Genomic DNA, 21,822 nt, shown 5'->3' on the forward strand with positions numbered 1-21,822 from the left:
TAAGATTTTGTGCAGAAATAACCCCTTTGAAATGGTTCTCAAATGCCAGAGGACTCTTCTAGGGAAGCTGGATGTCTCAGTCTGTATTAAAACTGCACAGTTAGAGTGCTAAAATAGGCCCCTCCCACCATGTACTGGATGTCAGAGGGGCCTTAAAAAATACTCCTGGTATATCTGACTAGCCATGTGGAAACTAGGCCCCAAAAAAAGACTTATCTCCCTCAGAGAAAAAACGTCCTATTTATGAAATCATGTAAACGCTTTGTCACTAAGCAATATGAATATTAACATGAGTATTACCCTGTTATGTAAGCATGATCCCAGTCACTGTTAAATCACTGCATCAGGCTTACCTCAAATACACAAGGCTCTGTCAGCATTTTCTAGAACTTATTGCTCTCTCTAGAAATAAAAATACTGAACATACCTCAAAGCAGGTAATCTGCAGGCCGTTCCCCCAACTGAAGTTTTCCCATATTCATCAGTTATGTGTGAGAACAGCAATGGACCTTAGTTACAAACCGCTAAGATCATCAAATCTCTAGGCAGAATTCTTCTTCTAATTTCTGCCTGAGAGAAAAACAGTACAACGCTGGTACCGTTTAAAAATAATAAACTCTTGATTGAAGGTAAAACTACACTAAGTCACCACATATCTCTTGATACTTCCTTTCTTGTCGAGAGTTGCAAGAGAATGACTGGGGGTGGCAGTTAGGGGAGGAGCTATATAGACAGCTCTGCTGGGGGTGTCCTCTTGCAACTTCCTGTTGGGAAGGAGAATATCCCACAAGTAATGGATGAACCCGTGGACTGGATACACCTTACAAGAGAAATTAATATTTTTGATGAATTTTGAAATATGAAAAATGTATATTTTTGATTAATTTTGAAATATGAAAAATTTATATTTTTATCAATTTTTAAAAAATTAATCTTTAACAATATTTCAAAATATCAATATCAATCTCGAAATATGAATATCAATATTTCAATCTTCAAAAAAAAAAATTATTTTCAAAATATTAATTTCGAAATATGAATTTTTTTCTCTCTTTTATAATAATTTATATTTACTACAAATATATGATATCAATATGATAAATATTAATAAATTTCATGCAAGTGCCTCCATACAATGTCAGTATATTTATAAGAACCTCAGTAGTGCTCTCCAAATAATATATCAGCCTATGGCAGGGTTATAATACAATGTATTTAATAATCATCCTTTAAAAATATCAACTTAAATATGCATCTACTAGAAACCATAAAATTAATATAAATATCTGAATTCTTTTTATTAGTTAATATCTATGAACATATTGGAATATATTTGTAATACCAGGATATGAAGCAATATTATACACGTTTAAAACTATTAAGATATGCTATACTTCTTACAAAGCCCATAAAAGTTTACCTTTAAAACCAACCTTATTTACAATAAGCCTTTCATTCAGTTAACACAATGAGATTCTAAGATATTTAGCTGCTAACATTCAAGCAATACACTCAGTTATTTAACCACAATTTCTTCTAACACAATTCTAATTTAAAACAGAAATTATATATATATTATTTATGCAAAAACCCAATTCTGAGTTGTAACTATATATTTGCACAGATAAACAATTTAAAATTTAGGATTAGTTTAACAATACACAGGCTATGAAATTCTAGCTTTAAAATACAATTTATTTTTTTAAGTCTGTTTATATACAGCAACAATGAATGTTTACTTTAAATGTTTTGCATACAAAAGGCAAGCTAAGAGCTATTCAAGGCTATGAAATACAGTTTAAAAACACAATTTGCTCTCTTCAATCTACCCACAATATTTTAATACTTTACCAGGATGAACACCAATCGATATCCAATATCTTTCAGCAGGTTTAATCTCACCTCAGAAATACCAATAAGTATATTTTGCAATCAATGAGAAAAGGTAGATCAGGTTTGCTTGAGTACAATGGTATGTCACGCCCAACAAACCAGTTACAAGTTTAGCTCAGCAGAATCTGCTTTTCCTCTCTCTTGCCTTACTTATATATGTTTCCATCATTGGTGAGGATTGGAAATGCCCAAACGGAAGCCTTGTCCCTTCTGATTGGATATCTGGAATATCTTATTTTTAACAGCCTAAAAGGCCTTCTGGCTGTAGTTCTTGCATCATAACACCGGGGGGTGATACAGATGCTGAGACATTTTATGTATATATATATATATATATATATATATATACACACATACACACGTTCATTTATATGCAGTATCTTGTATTTATTATCTTTGAACTCCATCTGGAAAAACAGAAAAACATGTCATATATACACATCTATTTTAAATATGGGATTATTACAATTTCCATTAAATCTATTACAGATTTGAATTTACTTATTCATATAGCTATTCACTGCAGCAATTATTTATTTAATATAATATGTTCCAGTTACATATATATATATATATATATATATATATATATATATATATATATGGGTTATTTGAATTATTTCAAACACACATGAAACTATTGGCATTATTTCTTTTTCAAAATGTATTTATTTTTATTTATGCCATACAGGGAATTGTAAATGCTAATTTGTCTGTTCCTTGCACATGGAGACTTCATAAACAGCAGGGATCCTTTTACGAGTAGTAAAAGTCACAATACAACATATTTTCTGTTTAGCTAGCAATACAGACATGTATTTGATGTTTAGGGGCAATTAACAAGCCTGTGCTAATTACCATTTCCCTATGATTTTGAACAGCTTTTCACTGCAGATTACAGACTCAGCGTCCCTTTCACCACAGGTAGTAGTATCCTGATCTAGGTACCATGCTTATCTAATCTCATCAAGTGGTGATGTAAAAAAAAATGTTTTGAAGTTTGTATTTGGCTAGGGAGCAAATGTCCCCTTTTGAAGTTTCTTGTACTTAAGTCTTGAGATGTGTATTCAAACCATGGGGGTTTTGAATCAAGTCCTGACATCAGAGTTTCAACCCTATTTTAGTAATATCTGATAAAAATATGGTTTCATACAAAAACACATTCCCCTGTCCTATTGACATATATATATATATATATATATATATATGTGTAATTTACCTGTTCCCTGACAGTATATCATTATATAGTAAAAAGCAGCATTACATGATATATGTACACAATGGTATAAATATACCTAACACTTGTGCTCTTGATAGAAAGGTGTTTATCAGACATATAATGTCCCCTTTATATATACAGTATGTGCTATTATCAGTTCTTGTGGCTTCTAACTAACATGGAATAATCTAACAGACATAATATCAAGTTACAGAACATGGCATACATATTACATACCCATTATACATGTAGGTTATATTAGCCATTTAAATTAAACTGATTATGATCACGTATGTACTGCTTACTGATATTGTGTCTCATGAAATAAAATCAGTTTCCCCTCAGTAATTCCTCTGGTATATAACATGTACAATGCTAAGCATCTATTGCTATAAGAAAAGGTTTATCTACATGGTGTGCACATTAAATATATCTCCACAGATGTCAATCATTTGAGACTGATGTTCCTGTTTATATAATTCTCTAACACTATTCAGATAAAGACTCCTTTATTCTGTAAATATAATTATTTTATCCCCTATGTAAATCAAACATACAACTCCTAACACTGGCATATTAATAAACACTGGGGGTGTTTTGGTGTTGAATGGTTGTGTAAACTGGTCAGTATGAGGACAGATTTGTATTTTCCTGTGTGGTGTTTGGATTCTATCACATTGATATGAGAGAAACTGAGGTGCACATATATAGAGGAACAAAGGACATCAGGAGAGCACTTCCAATATGGGGCTTTTATAACTGGCATTTAGAAAGTATTATTTACAATAGGATCCTTTTTGATGCTATTTAGAGAGTGTGTCCTCTTTAGGATAATTGTAAAAAGGTTTTGTACACTGTGTATATAAAGTTTATTTGTGTGTAAATATTTACGCCTAGATTACGAGTTTTGTCGGTAAAGACCTGCATTGCTAACAAGCTTTTTTTCCAGCACACCCTTAAGACAACGCTGGTATTACGAGTTCTCTGAATGGTTGCGTTAGCCTCAGAAAAGTGAGCGTTGAGCCAAATTTAGCTCCACTTCAACCCTCAATACCAGCGTTGCTTACGGTAGCGGTAAGCTGGAAAAATGTGCTTGTGCACGATTTCCCCATAGGAAACAATGGGGCTGAGCTGGCTGAAAAAAAAACTAACACCTGCAAAAAAGCAGCGTTCAGCTCCTAACGCACCCCTATTGTTTCCTATGGGGAAACAGTTTCTAAGTCTACACCTAACACCCTAACATGAACCCCCGAGTCTAAACTATATAATTATCCGCTAATCTGCCGCTCCGGACACCGCCGCAAACTACATTATAGCTATGAACCCCTAATCTGCTGCCGCTAAAATCGCTGACACCTATATTATATTTATTAACCCCTAATCTGTCCCCCCCCAACGTCGCTGCCACCTACCTACACTTATTAACCCCTAATCTGCCGACCAGATATTGCCGCCACTATAATAAATGTATTAACCCCTAAACCGCCGCACTCCCACCTCGCAAACACTATAATAAATTTTATTAACCCCTAATCTGCCCTCCCTAACATCGCCGCCACCTACTTACAATTATTAACCCCTAATCTCCCGCCCCCAACATCGCCACTACTATAATAAAGTTATTAACCCCTAAACCTAAGTCTAACCCTAACCTTAACACCCCCCTATGTTAAATATAATTTACATAAAACTAACTAAAATTACTATCATTAAATAAATTAATCCTATTTAAAACTAAATACTTACCTATAAAATAACCCCTAATATAGCTACAATATAACTAATACTTACATTGTAGCTATTTTAGGATTTATATTTATTTTACATGCAACTTTGTATTTATTTTAACTAGGTACAATAGCTATTAAATAGTTATTAACTATTTAAAAGCTACCTAGTTAAAATAATTACAAAATTACCTGTAAAAGTAAATCCTAAACTAATACACTATCAATAAATTAAATACATTAACTACAATTAACAACAAAATAATAAAATTCCTAAACTAAATTACAAAGTAATCAGCTCTTTTACCAGCCCTTAAAAGGGCTTTTTGCGGGGCATTGCCCCAAAGTAATCAGCTCTTTTACCTGTAAAAAAATAAAATACAATCCCCCCAACATTACAACCCACCACCCACACACCCCTACTCTAAAACCCACCCGATCCCCCCCTAAAAAAACCTAACACTACCCCCCTGAAGATCACCCTACCTTGAGCCGTCTTCAGCCAGCCGGCCACCGATGGGACAAAAGAGGACATCCGGACCGACAGAAGTCTTTATCCTATCCGGGCAGAAGAGGACATCCGGACCGGCAGACATCTTCATCCAGGCGGCATCTTCTATCTTCATCCTTCCGGAGCGGAGCCATCTTCTATCCAGCCGACGCGGAGCCATCCTCTTCTTCCGATGTCCTAAGACAGAATGAAGGTTCCTTTAAATGACGTCATCCAAGATGGCGTACCTCGAATTCCGATTGGCAGATAGGATTCTATCAGCCAATCGGAATTAAGGTAGGAAAAATCCGATTGGTTGATTTAATCAGCCAATCGGATTGAAGTTCAATCCGATTGGCTGATTGGATCAGCCAATAGAATTGACCTCACATTCTATTGGCTCATCCAATCAGCCAATCGGATTGAACTTCAATCCGATTGGCTGATTAAATCAACCAATTGGATTTTTCCTACCTTAATTCCGATTGGCTGATAGAATCCTATCAGCCAATCAGAATTCAAGGTACGCCATCTTGGATGACGTCATTTAAAGGAACCTTCATTCTGTCTTAGTACATCGGAAGAAGAGGATGGCTCCGCGTCGGCGGGATAGAAGATGGCTCCGCTCCGCAAAGGATGATGATAGAAGATGCCGCCTGGATGAAGATGTCTGCCGGTCCGGATGTCCTCTTCTGCCTGGATAGGATGAAGACTTCTGCCGGTCCGGATGTCCTCTTCTGTCCCATCGGTGGCCGGCTGGCTGAAGACGGCTCAAGGTAGGGTGATCTTCAGAGGGGCAGTGTTAGGTTTTTTTAAGGGGGGATCAGGTGGGTTTTAGAGTAGGGGTGTGTGGGTGGTAATGTTGGGGGGGATTGTATTTTTTTTTTTACAGGTAAAATAGCTTATTACTTTGGGGCAATGCCCCGCAAAAAGCACTTGTAAGGGCTGTTAAAAGAGCTGATTACTTTGTAATTTAGTTTAGGGTAGGGAATTTTATTATTTTGGGGGGCTTTCTTATTTTATTAGGTGGCTTCGATTAGGTGTAATTAGATTAAAATTCTTGTAATATTTTTTATTTTTTGTAATTTAGTGTTTGTTTGTTTTTGCATTATAGTTTAGTTTATTTAATTGTAGTTTAGATAATTGTAGTTAATTTATTTAATTAATTTATTGATAGTGTAGTATTAGGTGTATTTGTAACTTAGGTTAGGATTTATTTTACAGGTACTTTTGTAGTAGTTATTAACTATTTAATAGCTATTGTACCTAGTTAAAATAAATACAAAGTTGCCTGTAAAATAAATATTAACCCTAAAATAGCTACAATGTAAGTATTAGTTATATTGTAGCTATATTAGGGTTTATTTTATAGGTATTTAGTTTTAAATAGGAATAATTTATTTCATTATAGTAATTTTATTTTGTTTTATTTAAATTATATTTAACTTAGGGGGGTGTTAGGGTTAGACTTAGGTTTAGGGGTTATTAACTTTATTATAGTAGCGGCAACGTTGGGGGCAGCAGATTAGAGGTGAATAATTGTAGGTAGGTTGCGGCGACGTTGGGGGCAGATTAGGAGTTAATACAATTTATTATAGTGTTTGCGAGGCGGGAGTGCGGCGGTTTAGGGGTTAATACATTTATTATAGTGGCGGCAATGTCCGGTCGGCAGATTAGGGGTTATTAAGTGTAGGTAGGTGGCGGCGACGTTGGGGGCGGCAGATTAGTGGTTAATAAATATAATATAGGTGTCGGCGATGTTAGGGACAGCAGATTAGGGGTTCATAGGGATAATGTAGGTGGCGGCGATGTCCGGTCGGCAGATTAGCGGTTACATTTTTTTATTAGTGTTTGCGATGTGGGGGGGCATCGGTTTAGGGGTTCATAGGTAGTTTATGGGTGTTAGTGTACTTTTAGCACTGTAGTTAAGAGTTTTATGTTCCGGCGTTAGCCCATAAAACTCTTAACTACTGACTTTTGTATGCGGTAGGAGTCTTGGAGGTAGAGGCTGTACCGCTCACTTCTTCCAAGACTCATAATAACGGCGTTAGGCAAATCCCATTAAAAAGATAGGATACGCAATTGACGTAAGGGGATTTGCGGTAGCCTCGAGACGCGGAAAAAAAAGTGAGTGGTACACCTGTACCTGCCAGACTCGTAATACCAGCGGGCGTTAAAAAGCAGCGTTAGGACCCCTTAACACTGCTTTTTAAGGCTAACGCAGAACTCGTAATCTAGCCGTTAGTGTTTTGTGATACCTGATTTCAATAAAAACCTTTTTTCTACTTTCTAAACATGTGAAAGGTTTCTTCCCTTGTGAATCCTTTCATGCTTTTTCAGATCACTCTTTTCTGTAAAACGTTTCCCACACTCTGTACAGGTGAATGGCTTTTCTCCTGTGTGAATCCTTTCATGAATTTTCAGACGATCCATTCTTGTAAAAGTTTTTCCACACTCAGTACATGTGAAAGGCTTTTCTCCTGTGTGAATCATTTCATGAGTTTTCAGATGATCCATTCGTGTAAAACTTTTTCCACACTCAGTACATGTGAAAGGCTTTTCTCCTGTGTGAATTCTTTCATGCTTTTTCAGACTATCCATTCGTGTAAAACTTTTTCCACACTCTGTACATGTGAAAGGCTTTTCTCCTGTGTGAAACCTTTCATGAGTTTTCAGATCACTCTCTTGTCTAAAACTTTTTCCACACTCTGTACATGTGAAAGGCTTTTCTCCTGTGTGAATCATTTCATGAGTTTTCAGACGATCCATTTGTGTAAAACTTTTTCCACACTCAGTACATGTGAAAGGCTTTTCTCCTGTGTGAATTCTTTCATGCTTTTTCAGATAATCCATTTGTGTAAAACTTTTTCCACACTCAGTACATGTGAAAGGCTTTTCTCCTGTGTGAATACTTTCATGAATTTTCAGATAATCCATTCGTGTAAAACTTTTTCCACACTCTGTACATGTGAAAGGCTTTTCTCCTGTGTGAATCATTTCATGAGTTTTCAGACTATCCATTTGTGTAAAACTTTTTCCACACTCTGTACATGTGAAAGGCTTTTCTCCTGTGTGAATCCTTTCATGAGTTTTCAGATGATCCATTCGTGTAAAACTTTTTCCACACTCAGTACATGTGAAAGGCTTTTCTCCTGTGTGAATCCTTTCATGAGCTTTCAGATGATCCATTTGTGTAAAGCTTTTTCCACACTCAGTACATGTGAAAGGCTTTTCTCCTGTGTGAATCCTTTCATGAGTTTTCAGATCACTCTTTCGTGTAAAACTTTTTCCACACTCTGTACATGTAAAAGGCTTTTCTCCTGTGTGAATCCTTTCATGAGTTTTCAGATCACTCTTTCGTGTAAAACTTTTTCCACACTCTGTACATGTAAAAGGCTTTTCTCCTGTGTGAATCCTTTCATGCTTTTTCAGATCATTCAAGTGTATAAAACATTTGCCACACTCTGTACAGGTGAAAGGCCTTACGCCTGTGTGAATCCTTTCATGAGTTTTCAGACAATCCATTCGTGTAAAACTTTTTCCACACTCAGTACATGTGAAAGGCTTTTCTCCTGTGTGAATCCTTTCATGAGTTTTCAGACAATCCATTCGTTTAAAACTGTTTCCACACTCTGTACATGTGAAAGGCTTTTCTCCTGTGTGAATCCTTTCATGAGTTTTCAGATGATCCATTCGTGTAAAACTTTTTCCACACTCAGTACATGTGAAAGGCTTTTCTCCTGTGTGAATCATTTCATGAGTTTTCAGTTTACACTTTTGTGTAAAACTTTTCCCACTCTCTGCACAAATGAAAGTGTTTGCTCCTGTGTGACTTCTTTCATGAGTTTTCAGATAATCCATTTGTGTAAAACATTTGCCGCACTCAGGACATGTGTATTGTTTCTCACCTGTGTGAATTTTGTAGTGTTCTAGTAGAGGAGACTTCCATCTAAAGCTTTTCTCACATTCTGTACATTTGAAAGGTTTCTCCTTTGTTTTAATCATTTGGCTAGACTGTAGACTTCTCCCTTCTTTAATATGTTTTGAAAACTCAGTAAGTGTGTGTGGTATTTCCTCTGGGATATTCATTTCACTAGATAAGTCATAAATGTTGTCCTCTTGTTTGATGACTAAATTACTCTCTGTACATAATGATTGCTTCACAGTTCCTGCCAATTCACCATCTTCTCTAAATATCTGCTGTGATATCCCCAATGTTTGTGAATAGTCATTAGTGTCTAAGACTTTTGGAGTTTGTGGTTTCATTCTGATGTTTCCTGTAGTGAAGGATGGATATGAACTATTCAAGTGTTTATCTACATAAAAAGAAATGGAATAAAGAAAAATAAAAATGTTTATTCATTTATAATATAATCCATCTCAATAAAAAACATTTTTTATACTCAAAATATGTCTCATTTTTTATTTTTAAATTTATTTACCTGTAAATCACAAATTAAAAAAGGATGACATAGAATGTAAACATTATTACATCATAGTAAACTAAATTACTGATGAAAACAAGTTATAGGGCCGCATTAAACAAGGTACATGTGGATAATGTTCTCAGCCAGGGAACACGTACATCTGTATTCTGGGCAAGAGAGGTGGCATTCACCATACTCATTTAACATTGCACAAGCAAATGCACAAACAGCTCTGGCTCATGCTCAACCAGTTGTGTGAGAATATGATGTCTTAATCATCACAGACTAATAATCAGTGTGAGATGTTTTGAGAAGGTAAGAAGCAGTGACCTTATGAGAATCTTTAGCATTCGGCTGTGGTTCTATTTATATAAACAGCCAAAAACTTTATTAGTTTCATAATTACTCACTGTAAAATTAAGCACACAAATCAGTGGTGGTTCTGGGGTGGGGAACACTGGGGGAGTTGTGAGTGTTCCACAAATGGGAAAAAGGAAGGCATAAGTGCAGTTATGAGTGTTCCATGAGCTAGTTCAAGTTTAGGCAATTGTTGGACATGACCTGTCTAAAAGGACAGAGGGAGGGAGAAGTATTTTTTTACCCTCCTCCTCAGCTCAATGGGGGTTGCTCCTTATTTGTAACCATCACTGACACAAATGTACTTAAAGCCACAGATATAAATATAATAGTTTACATTTGTTTAATGAGTGATCTATTCTATTTTACCAGTAATTAAAGTCAGCATAATATCTATGTTACTCCCCTAACACATATGAGTTCATGCTGATAACAGGCTCCAATGTCTGTGCTCAGGAAGAAGGTTCCCTTATTCACTCCAGTTACATCAATACCTGATATCTCTCAGAGCTCTGGCTGTGTCTGTAAAAAGTTTATTAAATGGTTTAGACAGATAATAATAAATAATGGTTCTGATTAACTGTACGTATGGTATAATTAAAGGCACACATAACAATTCATGTGATACAGATCAGATGATTAGGTTATTACATATGTGCTACTGATTCAGCACATGCATTTAGTACAGTTAGCTCTGTAGGTGTTATAATTACCCTTAAATATGAATCTCCCCAGATCTATAAAACATAATGGCAGAAAATCTATTTAAGTGGGGTCCTATCACATCTTTACAAATATATTATAATCTTTCTTTTCTATCATTTATATGAAACAATATTTTCTCCTGAAAGAAATGTTAAATCAGTTGTTTAAATATAAGTTAAATTGGATACTGCAGTATTGGTATTATACTTCCTAATAATTCTCCCTGTCAGACATTTTGTCATGTGCTCCACCCCCAGTCCTTTAACTTCTCTTGGTCAGTACTGAGTTGTCTTAAATCACAATGCAAGGGGGTGTGGGAGAGATAGGCACTAAAATGTTAATGTCAATTGTTATCTTGGATAGAGTTAAGAAAACACAATTTATGCTTACCTGATAAATTTATTTCTCTTGTGGTGTATCCAGTCCATGGATCATCCGTTACTTGTGGGATATTCTCCTTCCCAACAGGAAGTTGCAAGAGGACACCCATAGCAGAGCTGTTATATAGCTCCTCCCCTAACTGCCATATCCAGTCATTCGACCGAAACAAGCCGAGAAAGGAGAAACCATAGGGTGCAGTGGTGACTGTAGTTTTATCTAAAATTTTGACCTGCCTTAAAATAACAGGGCAGGCCGTGGACTGGATACACCACAAGAGAAATAAATTTATCAGGTAAGCATAAATTGTGTTTTCTCTTGTAAGGTGTATCCAGTCCACGTATCATCCATTACTTGTGGGATACCAATACCAAAGCTAAAGTACACGGATGAAGGGAGGGACAAGGCAGGTACTTAAACGGAAGGTACCACTGCCTGTAAAACCTTTCTCCCAAAAATAGCCTCCGAAGAAGCAAAAGTATCAAATTTGTAGAATTTTGAAAAAGTATGAAGCGAAGACCAAGTCGCTCCTCATTTTTAAAGGCCCAAGTGGAAGCCACAGCTCTAGTAGAATGAGCTGTAATCCTTTCAGGAGGCTGCTGTCCAGCAGTCTCATAGGCTAAGCGGATTATGCTTCTTAGCCAAAAAGAAAGAGAGGTTGCCGAAGCCTTTTGACCTTTTCTCTGTCCAGAGTAAACAACAAACAAAGCAGATGTTTGACGAAAATCTTTAGTAGCTTGTAAGTAAAACTTTAAAGCACAAACCACGTCCAGATTGTGTAAAAGACGTTCCTTCTTTGAAGAAGGATTAGGACACAATGATGGAACAACAATCTCTTGATTGATATTCTTAGTAGATACCACCTTAGGCAAAAACCCAGGTTTTGTATGCAGAACTACCTTATCTGCATGGAAGATCAGATAAGGAGAATCACATTGTAAAGCAGATAACTCGGAGACTCTACGAACCGAGGAAATAGCCATAAAAAAAAAGAACTTTCCAAGATAAAAACTTGATATCTATGGAATGAAGAGGTTCAAACGGAACCCCTTGAAGAACTTTAAGAACCAAATTTAAGCTCCATGGGGGAGCAACAGGTTTAAACACAGGCTTGATTCTAACCAACGCCTGACAAAAACGCCTTAATGTCTGGAATATCCGCCAGACGCTTGTGCAAAAGAATAGACAGTGCAGAGATCTGTCCCTTCAAAGAACTAGCTGATAATCCTTTCTCCAAACCCTCTTGGAGAAAAGATAATATCCTGGGAATCCTAACCTTACTCCATGAGTAATTCTTGGATTCACACCAATAAAGATATTTACGCCATATCTTATGGTAGATTTTCCTGGTAACAGGCTTTCATGCCTGTATTAAGGTATCTATGACAGACTCAGACTCAGCTTTGATAAAATCAATCTCCATGCAGTCAGTCTCAGAGAAATTAGATTTGGATGATTGAAAGGACCTTGAAGTAGAAGGTCTCGTCTCAAAGGCAGAGTCCAAGGTGGAAAGGATGACATGTCCACTAGGTCTGCATACCAGGTCCTTTGATAAAATCAAGCGTTCAATCTCCATGCAGTCAGTCTCAGAGAAATTAGATTTGGATGATTGAAAGGACCTTGAAGTAGAAGGTCTCGTCTCAAAGGCAGAGTCCAAGGTGGAAAGGATGACATGTCCACTAGGTTTGCATACCAGGTCCTGCGTGGCCACGCAGGCGCTATCAAAATCACAGATGCTCTCTCCTGCTTGATTTTGGCAATCAGTCGAGGGAGCAGAGGAAACGGTGTAAACACCTAAGCCAGGTTGAAAGACCAAGGTGCTGCTAGAGCATCTATCAGCATCGCTTCCGGGTCCCTGGACTTGGATCCGTAATAAGGAAGCTTGGTGTTCTGGCGAGATGCCATGAGATCCAGTTCTGGTTTGCCCCAACGATGAATCAATTGAGCAAACACCTCCGGATGTAGTTCCCACTCCCCCGGATGAAAAGTCTGACGACTTAGAAAATCCGCCTCCCAGTTCTCTACACCTGGGATATGGATCGCTGATAGGTGGCAAGAGTGTTTCTCTGCCCAGCAAATTATTTTGGAGACTTCTAACATCGCTAAGGAACTCCTTGTTCCCCCTTGATAGTTGATGTAAGCCACAGTCGTGATGTTGTCCGACTGAAATCTGATGAACCTCAGGGTTGTTAACTGAGGCCAAGCCTGAAGAGCATTGAATATTGCCCTCAATTCCAGAATATTTATTGGGAGGAGTTTCTCCTCCTGAGTCCACGATCCCTGAGCCTTCAGGGAGTGCCAGACTGCACCCCAACCTAGAAGGCTGGCATCTGTCATTACAATTGTCCAATCTGGCCTGCGAAAGGTCATACCTTTGGACAGATGGACCCGAGATAGCCACCAGAGAAGAGAATCTCTGGTCTCTTGATCCAGATTTAGTAAAGGGGACAAATCTGTGTAATCCCCATTCCACTGACTGAGCATGCATAATTGCAGCGGTCTGAGATGTAGGCGTGCAAACAGAACTATGTCCATTGCCGCTACCATTAAGCCGATTACCTCGATGCACTGAGCCACCAATGGGCGCGGAATAGAGTGGAGAACATGGCAAGAATTTAGAAGTTTTGATAACCTGGACTCCGTCGGGTACATTTTCATCTTTACAGAATCTATCAGAGTCCCTAGGAAGGAGACTCTTGTGAGTGGAGACAGAGAACTCTTCTCCTCATTCACTTTCCACCCGTGCGACCTCAGAAATGCCAGAACTATGTCCGTATGGGACTTGGCAATTTGACGCCTGTATCAGGATGTTGTCTAGATAAGGGGCCACTGCTATGCCCCGCGGCCTTAGAACCACCAGAAGCAACCCCAGAACCTTTGTAAAAATTCTTAGGGCTGTAGCTAACCCGAAGGGAAGAGCCACAAACTGGTAATGCCTGTCCAGAAAGGCAAACCTTAGGAACCAATGATGATCTTTGTGTATCGGAATGTGAAGGTAAGCATCCTTTAGATCCACCGTAGTCATATATTGACCCTCCTGGATCATAGTTAGGATGGTCCGAATAGTTTCCATTTGAATGATGGAACTCTGAGGAATTTGTTTAAGATCTTTAGATCTAAGATTGGTCTGAAGGTTCCCTCTTTTTTGGGAACCACAAACAGATTTGAGTAAAATCCCTGTCCCTGTTCCTCCTTTGGAACTGGATGGGTCACTCCCATAACTAGGAGGTCTTGCACACAGTGTAAGAATGCCTCTTTCTTTATCTGGTTGACAGATAATCGTGAAAGGTGAAATCTCCCTTGTGGAGGAGAAGCCTTGAAGTCCAGAAGATACCCCTGAGATATAATCTCCAACGCCCAGGGATCCTAAACATCTCTTGCCCACGCCTGAGCGAAGAGAGAAAGTCTGCCCCCTACTAGATCCGTTACCGGATAGGGGGCCGTTCCTTCATGCTGTCTTAGAGGCAGCAGCAGGCTTTTTGGCCTGCTTGCCTTTGTTCCAGGACTGGTTAGGTTTCCAGGCCGTCTTGGACTGAGCAAAAGTTCCATCTTGTTTTGTAGCAGAGGAAGTTGATGCTGCACTTGCCTTGAAGTTTCGAAAGGCACAAAAATTAGACTGTTTGGCCCTTGATTTGGACTTGTCCTGAGGAAGGGCATGACCCTTACCTCCAGTAATGTCAGCAATAATTTCCTTCAACCCAGGCCCGAAGAGGGTCTGCCCCTTGAAGGGAATGTTAAGTAGTTTAGACTTTGAGGTCACGTCAGCTGACCAAGATTTAAGCCATAGCGCCCTACGCGCCTGGATGGCAAATCCAGAATTCTTAGCCATTAGTTTAGTCAAATGAACAATGGCATCAGAAACAAAAGAATTAGCTAGCTTAAGTGCTCTAAGCTTGTTAAGTACGTCCTCCAATGGAGTAGTTGTCTGTAAAGCCTTTTCCATAGACTCAAACCAGAACGGTGCAGCAGCAGTGACAGGAGCAATGCATGCAAGGGGCTGCAGGATAAAACCTTGTTGAATAAACATTTTCTTAAGGTAACCCTCTAATTTTTTATCCATAGGATCTGAAAAAGCACAACTGTCCTCGACAGGGATAGTAGTACGCTTTGCTAAAGTAGAAACTGCTCCCTCCACCTTAGGGACCGTCTGCCATAAGTCCCGTGTGGTGGCGTCTATGGGAAACATTTTTCTAAAAACAGGAGGGGGGAAAATGGCACACCGGGTCTATCCCACTCTTTATTAATAATTTCTGTAAACCTTTTAGGTATTGGAAAAACCTCAGTACACACCGGCACTGCAAAGTATTTATCCAGTCTACACAATTTCTCTGGCACTGCAATTGTGTCACAGTCATTCAAAGCAGCTAAAACCTCCCTAAGCAAAACACGGAGGTTCTCAAGCTTAAATTTAAAAGTAGAAATATCAGAATCAGATTTCCCTGAGTCAGAGATATCCCTCACAGACTGAAGCTCTCCTTCTTCAGCTTCTGCATATTGTGAGGCAGTATCAGACATGGCTCTTAAAGCGTCTGTATGCTCTGTATTACACCTAACACCAGAGCTATCACACTTTCCTCTAAATTCAGGTAGTCTGGCTAATACCGCTGACAGTGTATTATCCATCAGGTGTGCTAGCTGGAGGCGCTGGTTCAGCTTGTATCAGTCGTTGGTATCTTCCTTTCCTTTTTTTCCTCGGTTGTATAACTCTAGGTGCAAAATAGTGGTGCTGAAATATCAGACAATACACCATACAAAGGTGAATATCTACTCACAGTGTATATTGCAGATTACCGGCTCCTTCCCAATATGAAAAGACAATATCACAGATTCAGTAAAAAAGTTTGTCTTTATTTAACTTTTTTACTGAATCTGTGATATTGTCTTTTCATATTGGGAAGGAGCCGGTAACCTGCAATATACACTGTGAGCAGATATTCACCTTTGTATGGTGTATTGTCTGATATTTCAGCACCACTATTTTGCACCTAGAGGTATGCAACCGAGGAAGGAAAGGAAGATACCAACGACTGATACAAGCTGAACCAGCGCCTCCAGCTAGCACACCTGATCTATTCACACAGACCTTGGGAGAGACTGTGGGACGGCTGCGGTTCACCAGAAGGGGAAAGTATTAATACATATTATACACCTGTTTGCAAGTGTATTATCCATGACTGCCGCCATATCTTGTAAAGTAATCACTATGGGCGCCCTAGAAGTACTTGGCGCCATTTGAGCGCGAGTCCCTTGAGCGGGAGTCAAAGGGTCTGACACGTGGGGGGAGTTAGTCGGCATAACTTCCCCCTCGCCAGAATCCTCTGGTGATAAATTTTTTAAAGACAAAAGCTGATCTTTATTGTTTAAAGTGAAATCAATACATTTAGTACACATTCTCATATGGGGTTCCACCATAGCTTCTAAACATAATGAACAAGGAGTTTCCTCTATGTCAGACATGTTTGTACAGGCTAGCAATGAGACTAGCAAGCTTGGAAAACACTTTAAATCAAGTTAACAAGCAAATATAAAAAACGGTACTGTGCCTTTAAGAGAAACAAATTTTGTCAAAATTTTAAAAACAGTGAAAAAAGGCAGTAAATTCAACGAAATTTTTACAGTGTATGTAATAGGTTAGCAGAGCATTGCACCCACTTGCAAATGGATGATTAACCCCTTAATGCAAAAAAACGGATCAAAAAAATGAATTAAACGTTTTTTAAACAGTCACAACAACTGCCACAGCTCAACTGTGGCCCTACCTTCCTCAATAAGCAACTTTTGAAGCCTTTAGAGCCCTTCAGAGATGTCCTATAGCATGCAGGGGACTGCTGAGGGAAGCTGAATGTCTCTGTCTGTAATTTTAACTGCGCAAAAAAGCGCTAAAATAGGCCCCTCCCACTCATACTACAACAGTGGAAAGCCTCAGGAAACTGTTTCTAGGCAAAAATCAAGCCAGCCATGTGGAAAAAACTAGGCCCCAATAAGTTTTATCACCAAAGCATATATAAAAACGATTAAACATGCCAGCAAACGTTTTTATATTGCACATTTGTAAGAGTATATATCTAATAGTAAGCCTGATACTAGTCGCTATTAAATCACTGTATTTAGGCTTAACTTACATTAATCCGGTATCAGCAGCATTTTCTAGCAATTCCATCCCTCGAAAAACTTAAAACTGCACATACCTTATTGCAAGATAACCTGCACGCCATTCTCCCTCTGAAGTTACCTCACTCCTCAGACATATGTAAGAACAGCAATGGATCTTAGTTACTTCTGCTAAGATCATAGAAAACGCAGGCAGATTCTTCTTCTGAATGCTGCCTGAGATAAAACAGTACAACTCCGGTACCATTTAAAAATAATAAACTTTTGATTGAAGACAAAAACTAACTATATTTCACCACTTTCCTCTTACTACCTCCATCTTTGTTGAGAGTTGCAAGAGAATGACTGGATATGGCAGTTAGGGGAGGAGCTATATAACAGCTCTGCTGTGGGTGTCCTCTTGCAACTTCCTGTTGGGAAGGAGAATATCCCACAAGTAATGGATGATCCGTGGACTGGATACACCTTACAAGAGAAATAAAGATTTTTTGTGTTTACATGGAGTGATAATATAATGAAATCTGTTCTTTTGGCAAATTCAGTCTATCTAAAAGTACCATAAAATATAGAATTAAAAAACCACACTTGCATAATAAAAATACAATGCAGGACTTCCGGTGGGCGGGCTACATAGAAGCAGCATAGCTGCAGAGCTCCGTGACTACTTCACGAGTTATAGGTAATTAAATTAAAAACTGAGGCCCGTGCTCCTTAGCCCTTGACAGGGATCATGTCTGGGCAATATAAGAGCAGAGCGGTACCATCTATTTGCCCCACCGAAGCCCCGACTTTAGCACTGAAGGTGCGGAGTGACAGAGCTGAACCTCCGGTGGCCATTTTGGGCCTCCTCCTTGCCGCTTGCCCACATCAGAGTACTGCACTGGGACAGATCGGAGTTTAGCAGAGTGTTGGCAGCGAGTGAGACATCCGCTCACAGCGATCGGACCATAGCTGGGCTTCCCACCATCTGGATAGAGGCGTTACACAGGAGGCTCAGGACAGAGGTGAGCATAACTATACCCCTCAGAGCCACGTGGAGTGGAGCGCACTGTGCAGCGGAGAGAGGAGCTGAAAAGACTCAGCGTGCCGACTGAAGGCCTATTCTATTGCATCTGTCTCTGTTGCTAGACAGTTACCTCACTGGCATATAAGCTTTGGGTGGCCCACACCTCCACCTTGGTCCATATTGTTGCAGCACGGGAGCCTAGAGATCTGGGCGAAAGGTGAGCACACACATAGATAACAGGGCCTCGTGTGTGAGACTCAGGGATTATACAGTAGTCTATGTGGGAACTCTGCATGTTTTTACAGGCCAGCTTTACTGGGGAGCAGTAACCGCCAGATTTGCCACAGCAGAGGTGGGTGGTGAGGCTGTGAGGCCGACGGTAACATTTTGGCTGGCAGCTTCCATAACTGCTATAACAGAACAGGGGACACATAATACACGCAGATTGCAGCTATTGCTTTACCCCCAACAGAGTTGGAGAGACACAGCCTGCCTGAACTAAACAGCTCTTTCCTCATACACAGACAGCCTAGACTCACTGGAGGGATATTAAGCTCTCTCTCACCCAGGCCACTGCTTGATCATAGATTTTACTCAGTCAATTCGCATACACAGAGGAGTGGATTACAGAACTGTGTGAGCTTGTCTGGAGCCCTTTGTCTGGCCTCTCCTGACTGAGCTGACCCTGCCTTTAGACTTTGGCGGTCCTGGGGACGGTGACAGCATATGGACGCTGAGGAACTGTGCTGCATAAGGCTCTCATAAGTAAAATCACAAAAGTTCAAGAGCTTCGTTTGTTTTGTTTACATGCTCTTTTATAATATCTTTTATGTGATTGATAACCCACAAACGAATCATATATAAGGTATCAGTGTCATAACTTAGTAGAATTGTTCCCCAACCTCCTGCAGAGGGCATTTTGTGAACAGCATTTAACTGTATATGCTAATTTTGAATGTAACTGTGGGACAAGGTAACTTAATGATATAAGCAGGCTTGGGGGAGATTGAGGTGGTTGGTGCTTGCATAGGGGACGGTCTACATAGGTCTGACTACCACCTGTATCATTATCATATTAACGCTATAGTTCTATTGGGGGAGGGGGTTCCAGAGGTGTTCACTGACACATGTGAAGCAATAGCATTTTATTTAGGCACTGGCAGTCTTTTCTTTCTCAGGGTACCTAATACTTGTATCTCTCCCACTGGCTGGGACCAGGCTAACTTTACAACACTACCCCTAAGCTACTCAATGCTTTCTCACAGACATATGTGTGATAAACATGTTTACACTTTATATGGATAAATTCCTTGAACCTTCTAAAATGTCTGGTAGGGGTAAGACAGGTGAGAAAAGACATATTTTTTGCAGATAACGCATCTATCAACACACCAAAAAATAACGATAACGTGCCTGAACCCACTGAATCCCATGCCATAGTGCATCAGCTTACTTCACTTTTTATGCCCAAGATGGACAACATTCAGAGAGGTGTAGACACACTAGCTGGTGAGGTAAAGCAGATAACAGCTTGCTTTAATGAGGTGGAGGAAAGGGTCTCAGAGCTAGAGGATTTTAATGTTAAAAACACAAGAAAGGTTGAGGACCTAACGCACCAGAACTAAATCTTATATCAGCGCCTAGAAGACCTAGAGAACAGATCTCGGCGAAATAATGTTTGCCTTGTGGGTCTACCTGAATCTGTCAAACCACCTGAAACAATACACTTTATTGAACATGACCTTTCATCTCTCCTAGGCATAGCAACAGGTACTATGAGGCGCAGTGTTGAGAGAGCGCATAGAGTGGGCCCAGAAAGACAGAATCCTAGAGAAGGGCAGCCTCCTAGGCAAGTAATGATTAAATTATTGCACTTTCAAGTGAAGTTGCAGGTACTCCGAGCGTATCGTAGACTTCCCTCCCTGATGAAAATACTAAACTCCTGCTTTTTCAGGACTATTCTGCAGAATTGATGAAAAAAAGGAGAGAGTTTTCTGCAATATGCTCCTCCCTGAATAGGGAAGGCCGAAAGGTATACTTGCTATACCCGGCAAGGCTGAAACTATTAACAGATAACGGCCCCAAATTCTTTGACTCCCCCTCGGAGGCACAAGCCTTCTTGGGGGAGCCTTGGGAGTGGCCTGGTAACGCTCGCAGAGAAGCAATGCAAGTTGATCCTGACTGAGAGGTGGCACACTTAGTTAATTAGAGTTGAGAACACTGTTTGAGATACCGCTAGCTTCTAAAGTCCTGGAAAAACTAGTTTTCGATCGCCTAACACACTTCCTATCCTCCAACTCATTGCTTGACCCCCTGCAATCTGGCTTCCGTCCCCAACACTCAACTGAGACTGCCCTCACCAAGGTTACTAACGATCTTCTTTCTGCTAAAAACAATGGCCACTATTCTATACTTATCTTACTTGACCTGTCTGCTGCCTTTGACACTGTTGACCATCCCCACCTCCTATGGACTCTCAGCTCCCTTGGGCTCTGTGACATTGCCCTCTCCTGGATCCACTCTTATCTCTCTAATTGGTCATTTTCTGTCTCATTTGCTGGTGACTCATCCTCTCCACTGCCTCTGTCTGTTGGAGCACCTCAAGGCTCTGTTCTAGGCCCTCTACTCTTCTCTATTTATACTTCCTCACTGGGTAAACTTATTAGTAGCTATGGCTTTGACTATCACCTCTATGCTGATACTCAGATCTACCTATCCATCTACCTATCCACCCCTGCACTCTCTCCTTCTGTCCTTTCCCACATCAGCGGCTGCTTATCTGGCATTTCTTCCTGGATGGCCTCTCACCACCTAAAAATCAACATGTCCATTACTGAGCTTCTTCTAATCCCCCCAACTAATTCTACTCCAATTTCTAACTTTACTATCACTGTCAGTGACACCACTATCTCCCCATCACCCGAAGTCTGCTGCCTTGGAGTTACACTCGACTCCAATCTGTCCTTCATACCCCACATTCAATCGCTCTCTTCATCCTGTCGCAACCACCTACGCAATATCTCCAAAATTCGTCCTTTTCTGAGTGCTGAAACTACTAAACAGCTAATCCATTCCCTAGTAATTTCCCGGCTTGACTACTGTAACAACCTACTAACTGGCCTTCCTCTCTCCCACCTCTCCCCCCTTCAATCCATCCTAAATGCCTCTGCTAGGCTAATCCACCTCTCCCGACGCTCTGTATCTGCAGCACCCCTCTGTGAGTCCCTTCACTGGCTCCCCATTCATAGCAGAATTAAATTCGAAATTCTCACTTTGACCTACAAAGCCCTTACCAATGCAGCCCCCCCAAACCTGTCCTCACTTATCAACAAATATACTCCAGCCCGTCCCCTAAGATCCAACAACGATCTACTCTTTGCCTCTTCTACCATCACCTCCTCTCATGCTAGACTACAGGACTTCTCTCGTGTGGCACCAACCCTCTGGAACGCACTTCTTCGTGCTGTCAGACTTTCCCCCAACCTCTCCTCCTTTAAACGCTCCCTAAA

At 39.9% G+C, this 21,822-nt stretch overlaps 1 pseudogene; it reads right to left on the reverse strand.

Moving 5' to 3' along the window:
- Window positions 1–6,242: 6,242 nt before the first annotated feature.
- The window catches only part of LOC128659860 (oocyte zinc finger protein XlCOF6-like), a 186,968-nt pseudogene continuing 171,388 nt past the window's right edge, over window positions 6,243–21,822 (reverse strand).

The sequence above is a fragment of the Bombina bombina genome, chromosome 5 (assembly GCF_027579735.1).
Source record: "Bombina bombina isolate aBomBom1 chromosome 5, aBomBom1.pri, whole genome shotgun sequence".
NCBI lineage: Eukaryota > Metazoa > Chordata > Amphibia > Anura > Bombinatoridae > Bombina > Bombina bombina.